Genomic DNA, 12303 nt, shown 5'->3' on the forward strand with positions numbered 1-12303 from the left:
GTCGAAAATCTATGGTGGACCCCTAGTCAGTCAATAGCACAGTAACTTTAAATTTCCGAGCGAAATCCATGGGAACTGATAGCTTCTTGATGCAAGTGCCATGTTCCCAATGAGCTCCCCTCTCCCCCCCCCCCCTCGAAGTATCAATAGTCTTTGGTTTATAGATGAATGAAAACAACTTGAAATTAACGATCCAGTTATGAGACGTTCTGCATTTTGCCTGTTTTTGCCACTCGATAACTAACAAAGAAAGAAGCTTTTCATAAATTTTCATTAATTTTTTTAGCATGATTTTTCATTCAATGCTCGGAAGCAGCTTGTTCAGCAGTCTCCCTTTTGAAAAAAATCGATGTCTTTAGCCTGGAAATCTGGGTGAGTACCTTCAGAATGAAGGCGCAATTTAACTGGGACCATTGAACTGTTCGGAAGGACTCGTGCAAAAATTTACACACTGAGCTTTACCCTCCTTTGTCTCCATAAAGCCAATTTATAAATAGCTTTCGTTGTACTTACGCTTCTGGGTTATCCCACTTCCACAGGATATTGCAACCAATGGAGTATTTGCAGCGTTTTCACATAATAAATCCGGCTGTGGAGTTTCTTGTGATTTTTCTTTCTTTGGTCGTCCTTCCTCCTCATTCATTTCAACTGGAGTTAGAATCTTCCCTTGTTGTGAAGGCGATGGAAAAATTGCATCCTTCTTCAATGATTCTGACTTCAGCCACGGATCCATGTTAGAAGTAATAAACTAGTCAAAAATCGAATTATAAAATAGGTAGTGCACTGACAAAGCAAGTTTAACATTTAATTGTGCCTGGGGCCGCATACGTGCCAGCGAGCGCTGTGATTGGTCGACAAGACTCGCTCAGCGCATGCGTAAAAGGTTTGAGCGCATCTAGCGCCGCGAGCCGGCGCACGAACGACCCCCGTATTGTTGCGAAACAGTCCATCAGAGAAGCCGCATTCTCCGGCACTAAACTGTGTATGCGTTCTCACTTAGGAACCGCAAAGGCTGTTTGGGAATACCACCTGAAGTAAAAGTACACATGTTTTTCACACGAAAAAGAAATTGATGAATTTGATTTTCTCATTTGTATTCAATTATTTTACTCATTATTTTACACGATTTGGTGAAAGTTGGCCGCGGACACCCTAGAAAGAACCGGCGGATTCCCTAAGGGGTCCGCGGACCACACTTCTGGAAGCCCTGTCGTACACGATATTAGGAGGAATCCTATGACTTTTGTCGCCTCAGTGTATACATCGTACATACAGCCGCCTTTAACGTTTTGCGTTTGGGCAGAAAGCGCTCTAATTAAACCGTTGGAAATGAGCAGGAGGCCTACAGCCAAACACCACGAATATGAGCGCAAAGTACATTGTACCGCAGACGAGGACGCTTTGCATCTGCGACAAGGGGACATTCATCCATCAGGTAGCGTGTGCAGGCGTCGAGTTTGATGGCAGTCGCGACCCAGCGTCTCGTGTTTGCTCGTTGATCGTTACGCGGCGACCGGGCGCGCACAGTGCTTAACCTGTGACGTGTCGCGTCCCACCAGCGTGCGGAATTTAATCAAAGCACGCCGCTCTGCGTGTATGCGCGCCAAGCGGCGGGTTCCCGAGTCGCGGCTCGTTCGGCGCAGATGGCCGCCGCGTCTGCACAGAGTATTAATCTGTGCCCACCACACTTCACCGCCGGTTCGGCCTAGTAGTGCAGCAGAACTGAAGTGCAGACCGCCTCTCGCTCGTCGCAATGTTGGGAACAAATTACGAAGCACGTCCTGCATGATGAGGGCTATACTGAACGTACAGATACCGGACATGATATTGCGGCGTCTGTCGCCATACGGGTGCAAATAGACATGAAAGAGAACACCATCAGCAGAACATAACGGAATAGAATAGAATATTTATTCTGTTTTAAACATGTTTAATGCAGACTTGTCGTCATAAACAGGGTGACAGTTATTGAACTATATGAAAAAAACACGTAAATTAGTTACAAATTACGGCGTGCACGTTGTAACGGAACGTATTAAACGCTTTCCTTTACCAAAGTATGCGATACCCTCCAAATTCAACCAGTTTAACGAGTATTTATGATTATAGAAAAGTTATTGTGTATGTTAACAATGATTGCATAACATCTCTCCATAAACAGTCAACACATTAAATTATACTGAATAACTGACCCACACAAACGTTAATATGACTTGATAATTGATACAGCAAATGTCATCATGTAAAAACACTTAAGTTCGTCTTCAATAATTAATATGAAGTACGAAAAATAGTGGCCAATTTACGTATTTTGGATCTCCTTAAATAAAAATGTCCCAGTGAAACCTATTAGTTCACTAGGACCGTTTTCACTCAATATTGACGTAAACACACCTATTGTAGACGATGCAAATTAGAGAAGTCAACTGATAAACTTGTAGAAAACGGCCATTTTTTTTACAAAGAATTATTCTGTCAAGTCAACAAATCTGTCTGTCATATTAATAACCTTTTAAATTATGTCAGTCGATATAAATTAATAACTTTTCTGCACAAATTACGAAAACAGATGTACATGTGACTTATAAACTATATCTCTTTTTAGTAGTTCTTTGACAAGGTTATAAATACAAGCAGCAAGAAGTGTCGGGAGCGGAGTCTGAATGTCACTTTGGTAAAATGTATGTGTGTTATTGTTGAAGGTGGCTAAACATTGCAAAGAACGTGTAAAAGAAGTGCTACTTTGTGTTGTGTCATTGTCTTTGGTGGACAGTGGAATTAAGATGGCCACCAGAGTAATAAATATTTGAAGGTGAAATATTTGTTGGTTCCGCTCATTATTTATCATCAAAAGCACGGTACCTCATCTTTTTACCCCTAGACAACCTGATTTAGAGCCAGCATTAGCATCGAGACACAGCAGCGGTCCAGCAAGCAGCAGCGATTACCTCAATGCATTTTAATGGCGCCAATCTAACATCAAGTGCTAACAAGCTCCGTAAATGGGAGTGAAATAGCGTGATTATATCAATATCTACGACTAGGCGACCATTATAACACACTTTATTCAACGTACTGTAAACGTCACTACAGGGTAGGTTACGACATGTTCGATATACCTGCTATCAATGGCGATGAGGTGATGCAGATGAACAGCGAAATTCTGCGTGACCCTCTGAAGTCTGAAGTGTCGGAACATCGAAGCTGTTGATGACCTCCTGAATGGCTGTTTTTAGCTCGGCAATGGTTTTAGGGTTGTTGCTGTACATCTTCTCTCTAATGTAGCCCCCCCCCCCCCCCGCCAAAAAAAGGAGTCTCATGTGTTCAGATCCGGAGAATATGGTGGCCACTCGAAGCCCATGCCAGTGGCTTCTGGGTACCCCAGAGACAGAATGCGCTCCCCAAAATGTTCCTCCAGGACATCAAACACCCTCCTGCTTCGATGCGGTCGAGCTTCGTCCAGCATGAACCGCATATCGTCGAAATCAGGGTCATTTTGGATAACAAAGATGAAATTATTTTTCCGAACCTTCACGTACCGTTCGGCAGTCACCGTGCCATCAAGGAATATCGCATTACTTTTTCCGTGGCTGGACATTTCACACCACACAGTCACCCGCTGAGGGTGAAGAGACTTCTCGATCGCGAAATGTAGATTATCATTCCCCCAAAGGCGCCAATTTCGTTTATTGACGGACCATCCAAATGAAAGTGGGCTTCGTCGTTAAACCAAACCATGAAAGCGCATACTAATTCCCATCGTGCCCCGCGTCCAACCGTACAGTTTGAACGTCCTAACGCAAGCCGTTCAGAAGTTACAACGATTTTATTTCATAAGCCTCAATAGCTGTCATCAGTAAATGTTAGAACATGAACATTTTTACTGGCGTTTAAAAACGCGCGATGCTGCGTAAATGACAAGGAAACAAGTGATTTAATGTGAGACACATGAGGTCACAACTGTCGGGAGATACTAAAAAATTGGATGACAAATGTTGGACACGTAACGTCGCCAGATGACGTACCTTTCAGCACATGCAGGTCTGTCGACCTGATCAGCCCAGACCAAGCCAAATATATACGTCGGTGTGGCTCCAGGCCGACGTACGCAAATTCGACTGTTTCGAGTGGGGCTCAGTTTTCGAATCCCGCGTCTGGCAGGCAGTGTTTCATAACACTGAGCTACACAGATGTATTAAATGGCTTGTCTCAGCGTCATCTACGTCGCTTTTTTGGGGTTTGTAAACTTCAATAAGAATGACCCTCTGTAGCAGTAACGTATTACAGGATTTGTGCATGGTTCCTTCCCGATCTAGGCTGTACTAACACAAGTGGCTTCCAATCAAATTGAGTGCCTGTGAAGTAACGTCAAAGTTCTGCAATTTGATTCGGGATTTAATGTCTAAAGGACCATTGCAACGTAATTCAGAATAACACAGGCAGTGCAATGTCATATTTACCCGCCGACACCGGTCAGACTCAGCTTGCTATTTTCTCACATAATATGCTGGGAACCATGGATGTGAGTGACTTGAAGGCTTCTTAAGTAATAGAATCCAGTATGTTGTCCTAGATGGCGAATGTTCATCACAGAGAAGGGTATCGTCAGGAGTGCCCCAGGGAAATGTGACGCGACCGCTGTTTTTCTCTATACATGTAGATGATTTATTGGACAGGGTGACCGGCAATCTGCTGCTGTAAGCTTATGATGGTGTGGTGAACAATAAGGTGTTGAAGTTGAGTGATGCTAGGAGGATAGGAGACGATCTAGACGAAATTACCAGTTGGTGTGACGAATGGCAGCTAGCCCTAAATATGGAAAAATTTAACTTACGGGGGTAGGTCACAAACAAACAAAATCGATTTTCAAAAATACGCCTATTTTAGCGCACTTCTTCCCGAATAGTGTATGTATAAAAATACATATTTGAGAGATTATAAGAAACGTCACTTGGTCTTAAGTGTATCAAGTTGAACCGCCAAAAGGAAGTGAATCAGTATGCTGCCAAAGGTCAATTGCTGGAGATGAAGAATTTCATCACAGGAATTCTCTACCAACTGCGGTAATGGAAGTCATCAAACATATATTCAGGGACCTTGCAAATGCAAACTTACTGAAGAAATGTCGTCATGGCGGTACCCAAAACCAAAGTGAAAGTTTTACCAATGTGTATGGGAAAGATTGCCAAAAAACCGTTTTTGTGGGAAGAAACGCACTTTCGATTGGTGTTTGTGATGCAGTTTCATATTTTAATGATGGTGTGCAAAGCACGAAATACGTTTTAGAGAAAATGGGAATTAAGCCATGAGTGAAGTGCATCAAATCTTTGCATGCGATAGACAGAGAGCATGTGGTGAAAGCAGATAAATAAGTTTTAATGGTGATAAAAACATGAAGATTGCATCATAATAATGTGAGAAGGAGGAAAAAATGATTTAGAAAATGAAAAAAAACCTGCTTCTGGTGCTGGACAGTTCTAAAAAAATGCCAAATACAAGCGGAAACTCTAATGGCCATTTTCCGCAAAACACAATTTTCTGTAAACCTCTAACAGCCAAAATAAATATCATATTATCTTCAAACTTGGTATGCTAATTAAACACAAAATCTTTAATTCAAACTCTACAATTTTCCAAATCTATTTAAAACTGTGGTAAAAATTGAGATAATTAACTATAACAATTGAGTTTTTTCTAAACATGAAGTTTAAACTGTAACAGCTGGTTCAATTTTTAATAAATTCTATAGTTTTATACACCTGTAAGTATGGTTTACATGCTGTGCACAATTCATTCAGGAATCTCTGTTACTTATGAAGAAAAGTATACCTATGGCAACAAATGCAGCCAACTGTAAGTGAAAAAAATTATGAAATTTCACGCAAAAAATTTTATTTTGTTTTGTTTTTGAACTTTCACTGTTATGAGTGTAAATCCTGAATCATTCCTTGTCACGATGACGAAGTTTTATGAATTTATTTGCAAAAGTATAGACAATGGAAATTAAAATGTCCTGTGGTGCCTCTCCTAATCCAAGTCAGCCCGTTTGACGTCCTACCCCCCTTTAACGCGGGTGAGTAGGAAGCTCAAACGCGTAATGTTCGGACACAGTAGTCATAGTGTCCTGCTTCATACACTCAAGTTTTTGAATATCTAGACGTAACGCTGGAAAGTGATATGAGGCGGAACGAGCATGTGAGAACTGTGGTAGGGAAGGCGAACGGTCGGCTTCGGTTTATTGGAAGAATTTCAGTAAAGAGTGGTTCACCTGTAAAGGAAACCGCGTATAAGAAGCTGGTATGACCTATTCTTGAGCACTGCTCGAGTGTTTGGGATTCGTATCAGGGCGGACCGTAGGAAGATCGAAGCAATTCGGAAACAGCTGCTAGATTTGTTACTGGCAGGTTAGAACAACACATGTTACAGAGATGGTTCCGAAACTGGGAATATCTGGAGGAAAGGCGAGATCTTTTTCGAGAAACATTATTGAGAAAATTTAGAGAACCGGCATTTGAAGCCGACTACTACCGCGAACATACATTGCACGTAAGTACCAAGAAGATAAGATGCGAGAAATTTTTGCTTACACCGTGGTACATAGTCATTTTTCCCTCGCACTGTGTGCTAGTGGGACAGAAAAGAAAAAGATTAGTGGTACAGGAAACCCTCTTCCACGCCCCGTGTGGTGGCGTGCGGAGTACCTTTGTAGATGTAGATACAGATAAAGAAGCTACTTTCAAGTAAAATGTCTCCCCTGTACGGTACTATACATGATGGATCTACGAGTACACGTTGTGCACACATTGTTACGGACATATGGAAGTTTGGGTGTGGCCGTGAGCTGTTTTCGGACAGCCAGTGTGTAAGGTGACCACTCGCGATAAACAGGAAATCAGGGTTCGATTCCCGGTGCGCCACAGATTTTCGTTTTCATTCCATTGTACAACTGATGCTTGGCCATATACGAAACTGTGAATACATTACATCTACTGAAATATGAATCGCAGAGAAATAATATTCTTGTACAGCTTACAACAAGGCAATGTCCTACGTATTACTTTAGTAGCGCACATTGTTTTACAAGAAATTCTTCGTTTGCAAATCTAATGATTCGTGTACCAGATTAATAAGTTTACGAAACACTGCAGTCTGTAATTTTTTCTAGGTGTTTCGGGATTAAAACGCCAAGTCATGTACTACACATTCTACCGATTGCACCACTGTATGAAACGCTTTAATATTTTATCTATTTTGTTATTAAATTTTTGAATTTGTTCAACGTCAGTTAATGGTCTCTTTAGGTAGTTTGTGAAAATGGATGAACAACATATTTTTATGTCTTGCTGACCTTTGCTAGACTGGTACATCTGGTACATGACTTGTATCTGCATGTCCATTTCACGTGTCATTGTGGTGTACTGACACCCTAAGGTCAAAGTTTCCATGTTTTCTATCTAATATCTAACATCCAACTATAAAAAAAGTTTCTATGAATTCTCATAATAATCATTTTCCTGAATTACTGTCTACAAGATTCTTGTGGTGTGATCCCCACATGCATATGATACCATGTTCCGCCACTAAAATATAACACATGTTCGAGATGAGTTATCCCTTTGCACTCTTCCATATATCAGATGGGATTAGAAGGAATCATAATAGGCAAACGAGAAGAAGTTTTCTCTAATGCGGCCTCTCCGCTTTTTGAGCAAATGAATCACGCATGAGTCTGGCATATAATTTTATCTGTGTGTAAATTCCAGGTAAGACCTCAGTCGTACAGAAACCAAGAACTTTCAGTGAGATAGTGTGTTCATTAGGGGCATTGAAATTAAGTACAGTATTATCTGGTTCGTTCTTGTTTACATATAATGCACTAGATTGGAACCAGAAGGTTCACAAATGTGTTGCTACTGCTACGTAGGGACTTCAAAAAGTTGTACACGCTGTTCCACGATAAATACTGCTGCGTGGTGCGTTGTCAGAAGAGAATGCGTGTTCCAGGTTTTCAGCAGACACCCTTCTGCTGCAGTACATATTATAGTACACAGACTCAAGGTTAAATTCTAGCGGTATAGGAACAAAATGCAGTGCCGATCCAGCTGCAATGTAATGGGGCCGAGAATTGCTACAAGGCCACCCAGATGTGAGTGATACTGATCAACCATACTGTCCAGATCTTGCACCATGCAATCCCCATCTTTTCGCAAGGTGTAAGAACGCCTGGGGCAACCGACTGTCCAATTATGCAGACATTCAGACATCGGCTCTTGAATGGCTCCAGGATCAAGGATACCTATAGTCAAGTAACTGAATGGTTGTTAGAATTCGTGTACTGTTGTTTACAGAAACTTGGTGGCAATGTAGAGAAGTGTTGTAATGTGTCTATGTGGCTCAGAAGTGTAGTGCAGCATTCAGTTAAAATTACTTGGCCCGCCACAATAATGTACATCTTGAGAGAGGACAAGTTACTCTCTCACCTGTTTTTTGCATATGGAAAATTATTGAAGACTTCATAACAAGATGATGCACCTCGAGGAAGACTCTAGAAAGTTAATGGCCTCAGCAGACGTTCATGGAGAATGGTAGGGCGCTAAAGGCATGCGGTGTTTTTACGATTCTTAGCTCATAGAAATGGCTTGTTTGGAGTTGAAAGCAATTGGCGGCAAACCCATCCCTTAGAAAATCTTGACGGAGAGGTCCACAGCCGTACAGGGCAGACATGGCAGACCCTCATTGAGACAGGACTCCAGCAGAACAATGCCACACTACCTGCCACAGCGCTAGCAGTAGCCAGGGCTGGGACGACTGCCTAAAGGAATGTGTCTACACAGTGGAGTCATAAAGCGGCCATTGTGTGCAGAGCCACGTGTAATAATAATTCACAAGTTTCCACCGATAGTGCAAATAGGTCAATGGACCACTTCCCCTGGCTGCCTCGGTTATATAAGAAAAATCCGGCGTCTCAGAAACGTTTGGAGACAGAAACTTTATTATACCTCATAGCTAGGACTAACAAGCTCCAAGGCACAAGCGATTTCGATAAAGATCTTTCAGATTGCATGTGTTTGCTTGTTGCCAGGGGAAGAGACACAACTTTGGAAAAAATTCATCCCTTCCCCTCCTCTGCGAAAACTTAAAAAAGCCAGTAATTGGTAGTTTCTTTTTTTCAGAAATGCAGGTTTCTTAACTCCTGCTCTGGTTCGACATGCGTTTGTGCTGTCGTTTGGGAGGGGAGATTTAGCGCCTCTAGAGCTCTGTAGTTGGCTCAAGATGGTGTGAAGGCTGTGACGTTTGTGAGCTTTGTGGGAAAACGGAACTTTTTTGGAGTGGACTTAAGCACCTCTGGTCGAAGATCTGGCATGTATGGCTGGTACTTGGGACCTGTCCTGACACAGACTTAACTTGCAAGTAGTTTGGACAGGGGAATCTGAGGTGCACCAACAGTGTGACTTCAAACTTTTTGGACTACTAGTTTGTCGAGGGCACACTTATTCGTTTTTGGTTTACCAGCCTTGACGTGTGGTATCCTGGTGCGTTCTGTCATATAAGTGAGCCAAATTGGTCCTAGGTATGACCAGCAAACGGGTGTGTCACATGGTGATTGTCAGGGCTCTGGTAGAAAGCAAACTGCGATTCGTCTGCCTGATCGCTAGACTACGAGATTTTTGCATTTCTTTTGTGGCCGCAGTCGATTCGCAGGTGCCACCTGCACGTCTCACCTCCACTGCACACATCTTGCCAGCTGCAAGTTACATTGCCGCATGAAGCCAACAGGGTAACATACTGCAGCTCCAGCAGTGTCTGGGCGCACAGATCCCAATCGCCACTTGCTGTCAGCTGCACCTATGCAGAGAAACCAGTAGATTTCATCAATCAAAGTCAGCTCAGCATTAGATCAATTCAGATTGAATTATCCACATTATTAGCGCTAGAGCAAATGACTCAGTCCACTAGTTAAACTGTCTCTGCCACCCAGGATCCTTGTCCAGTGTAGTGTTATAAACTGTCCCTGGCACCCAGGATCCTTGCCCAGTCTAATGATAAATCAAATGTTAGTTGTTTACGGTATTCACTCAGTAACTTGTTTAGCATAATTTATGTCTGTTTTGGGAAAATAAAATTTGTTAGTACACTAAATTTTGCCTACATTCTCAATCATTTAAAATAGTCCCACCAGGGTTACCTTTCAAACTTACTTTTTGGAGTCTCATCACACATTCAGTTACAACTTGCCCAGGTTAGTATTCTGAACAATTAGTATGAATACATGTATTTACATAATAAATAGAAACGCTCCATGAATGGGGCCTTATGGCGGGAAAAGTCGGAGGAGGGCATTGCCCCTAGTCCATAGTACTGTAGCATTCTTATGAGGATGGTTTGGAACACTATGTCAAAGGTTTTCCTTAGATCCAGCAGTGTTGTGAAAGTTATTCGTTCATTCTCAAAGTAATCATATACTATTGTCGTACTGTTGTCTGAGAGGCTTCGTCCTCGCCGTAGCCGTCAGTGGTACATAACCCTACAACAGGCCACAGCAGTCCAATAACCCCCCCCCCCCCCCCATACCTCGCCCCTCCCCTCCCCCTCCTCACCCCCCCCCCCCCCCCGCCACCGCCCCTCACCCAGAGTTATTGTGCGGTTCGGCCCCCAGTGGACTCCTGGGAACATCTCATTCTAGACGAGTGTAACCCCAATGTTGGCGTGGTTGAGTAATTATGGTGTACGCATACGTAGAGACAGTGTTTGCGTAGCAATCACCGACATAGTGTAACTGAGGCGGAATAACGGGAACCAGCTTGCATTCGCCGTGGCAGGAAAATCGCCTTAAAAAACCATCCACAGCCGGCAGGCACACTGGACCTAGACACAAATCTGCCGGGCGGATTCGTGCTGGGGACCGGCACGCCTTCCCGCTCGAGAAGCAGCACGTTAGACCGCACGGTTAGCCGGGCGTGCGCTGTCAATATTAACTCGTTCATGAATTCATTCATACTTTGCTAAAGAAATCAGGTTGGCTTTCTCATAGAAGCTTTGATCAGGCACTCCTTTCATCAGAGACAGTTAATGCTAAACATTTCATTCCCCCCAACATGTTTTTTTTTTTTGGGGGGGGGGGGGGGGAATATGTTGCTCTCATGCCACTCGCACAGCCAGAGCGTTTGTTCGTTAAACTCATAATTTTTATCATTTCCATTTGTAACTATAAAACGTCAGTATTCGAACCGAGTTCATATTTACACTGTAAGGAGCTTATATTAATGATGCGTTAGGTGGGCACAACGACCCTGTAAATCCAGCTGGTAACAGTCAGTGTCCCCTGCCATGTACGGTGTTTCAAATGAAAGACGTGACAGCATTGAAGCTAATGTTTATTAATATGAGTCGGCTTTGGCAAATGAAAGCAGCAATTAACGGCAGAAAGGGCTGGAGCGCGGACCGGTATAGAAAATGAATGCTGGACGGGCGCATGAATGCGGCCGAGTGAGGGGGCGCAGGCCGCCGACCGGAGCATACAGTTTCCGGCTGGACGCGGCGCGTCAGGGGAGAGTGGCGCGCGTCGGTTGGCAGCCCTGCGTTAATTGAGGCACGGCCGAGTGGCCGTCGCTCGGCTTTTAGCAGGCCGGCCACTCTTCGCGCGCCCGCGGCCGATGGCGCAGAGTGCTGTGTCAGCCGGCGGCGTCAGACGTCAGTAAATCCGTAACACGGCAGGGGTCGGCCTCTGGGAACGCATCCGAGTGAAACGCTCAGGCAGTGTGGCGCTTCGGGGATAAAAGAATGCGCTGAGCGACGGGCTGCGTTCCTCCCCTGTATTTAATACCTTATGTCGCGGGAGATCCCGTTTTTAAAAAAGTTGAAGACTAAATCACGAGCTCTAAATCTCGTGCAATTTGAGTTAATAGACGCGCACCTTTCTTGGGCGAAGGATTTCTGTAAGGAGACTGTAATAAAAATCTGCCTGAATAATTCATGAAGGTCTACTGACACAGAGTGAACACGGATTTAGAAACATCGTTTTTGTGAAACACGAATGTTCAGATGTGTGAGCAATTTGTAAGGGACCATACTGCTGCGGTCATCGGTCCCTAAACTTACACACTACTTAAAATAACTTATCCTAAGAACAACACATATACACCCATGCGCAAGGGAGGACTCGACCCTCCAGCGCGAGGAGCCGCTCAATCCGTGACATAACACCTCAAACGGGTCGGCCACTCCGCTCGTCTGTGAAACACACGAACCTCCTTGCATACATAAAGTGTTGAGTGCTATGAGAAGCGATTTCAAATTGATTCC

This window comes from Schistocerca gregaria, chromosome 8 (assembly GCF_023897955.1).
Source record: "Schistocerca gregaria isolate iqSchGreg1 chromosome 8, iqSchGreg1.2, whole genome shotgun sequence".
In the NCBI taxonomy this organism is placed as follows: domain Eukaryota; kingdom Metazoa; phylum Arthropoda; class Insecta; order Orthoptera; family Acrididae; genus Schistocerca; species Schistocerca gregaria.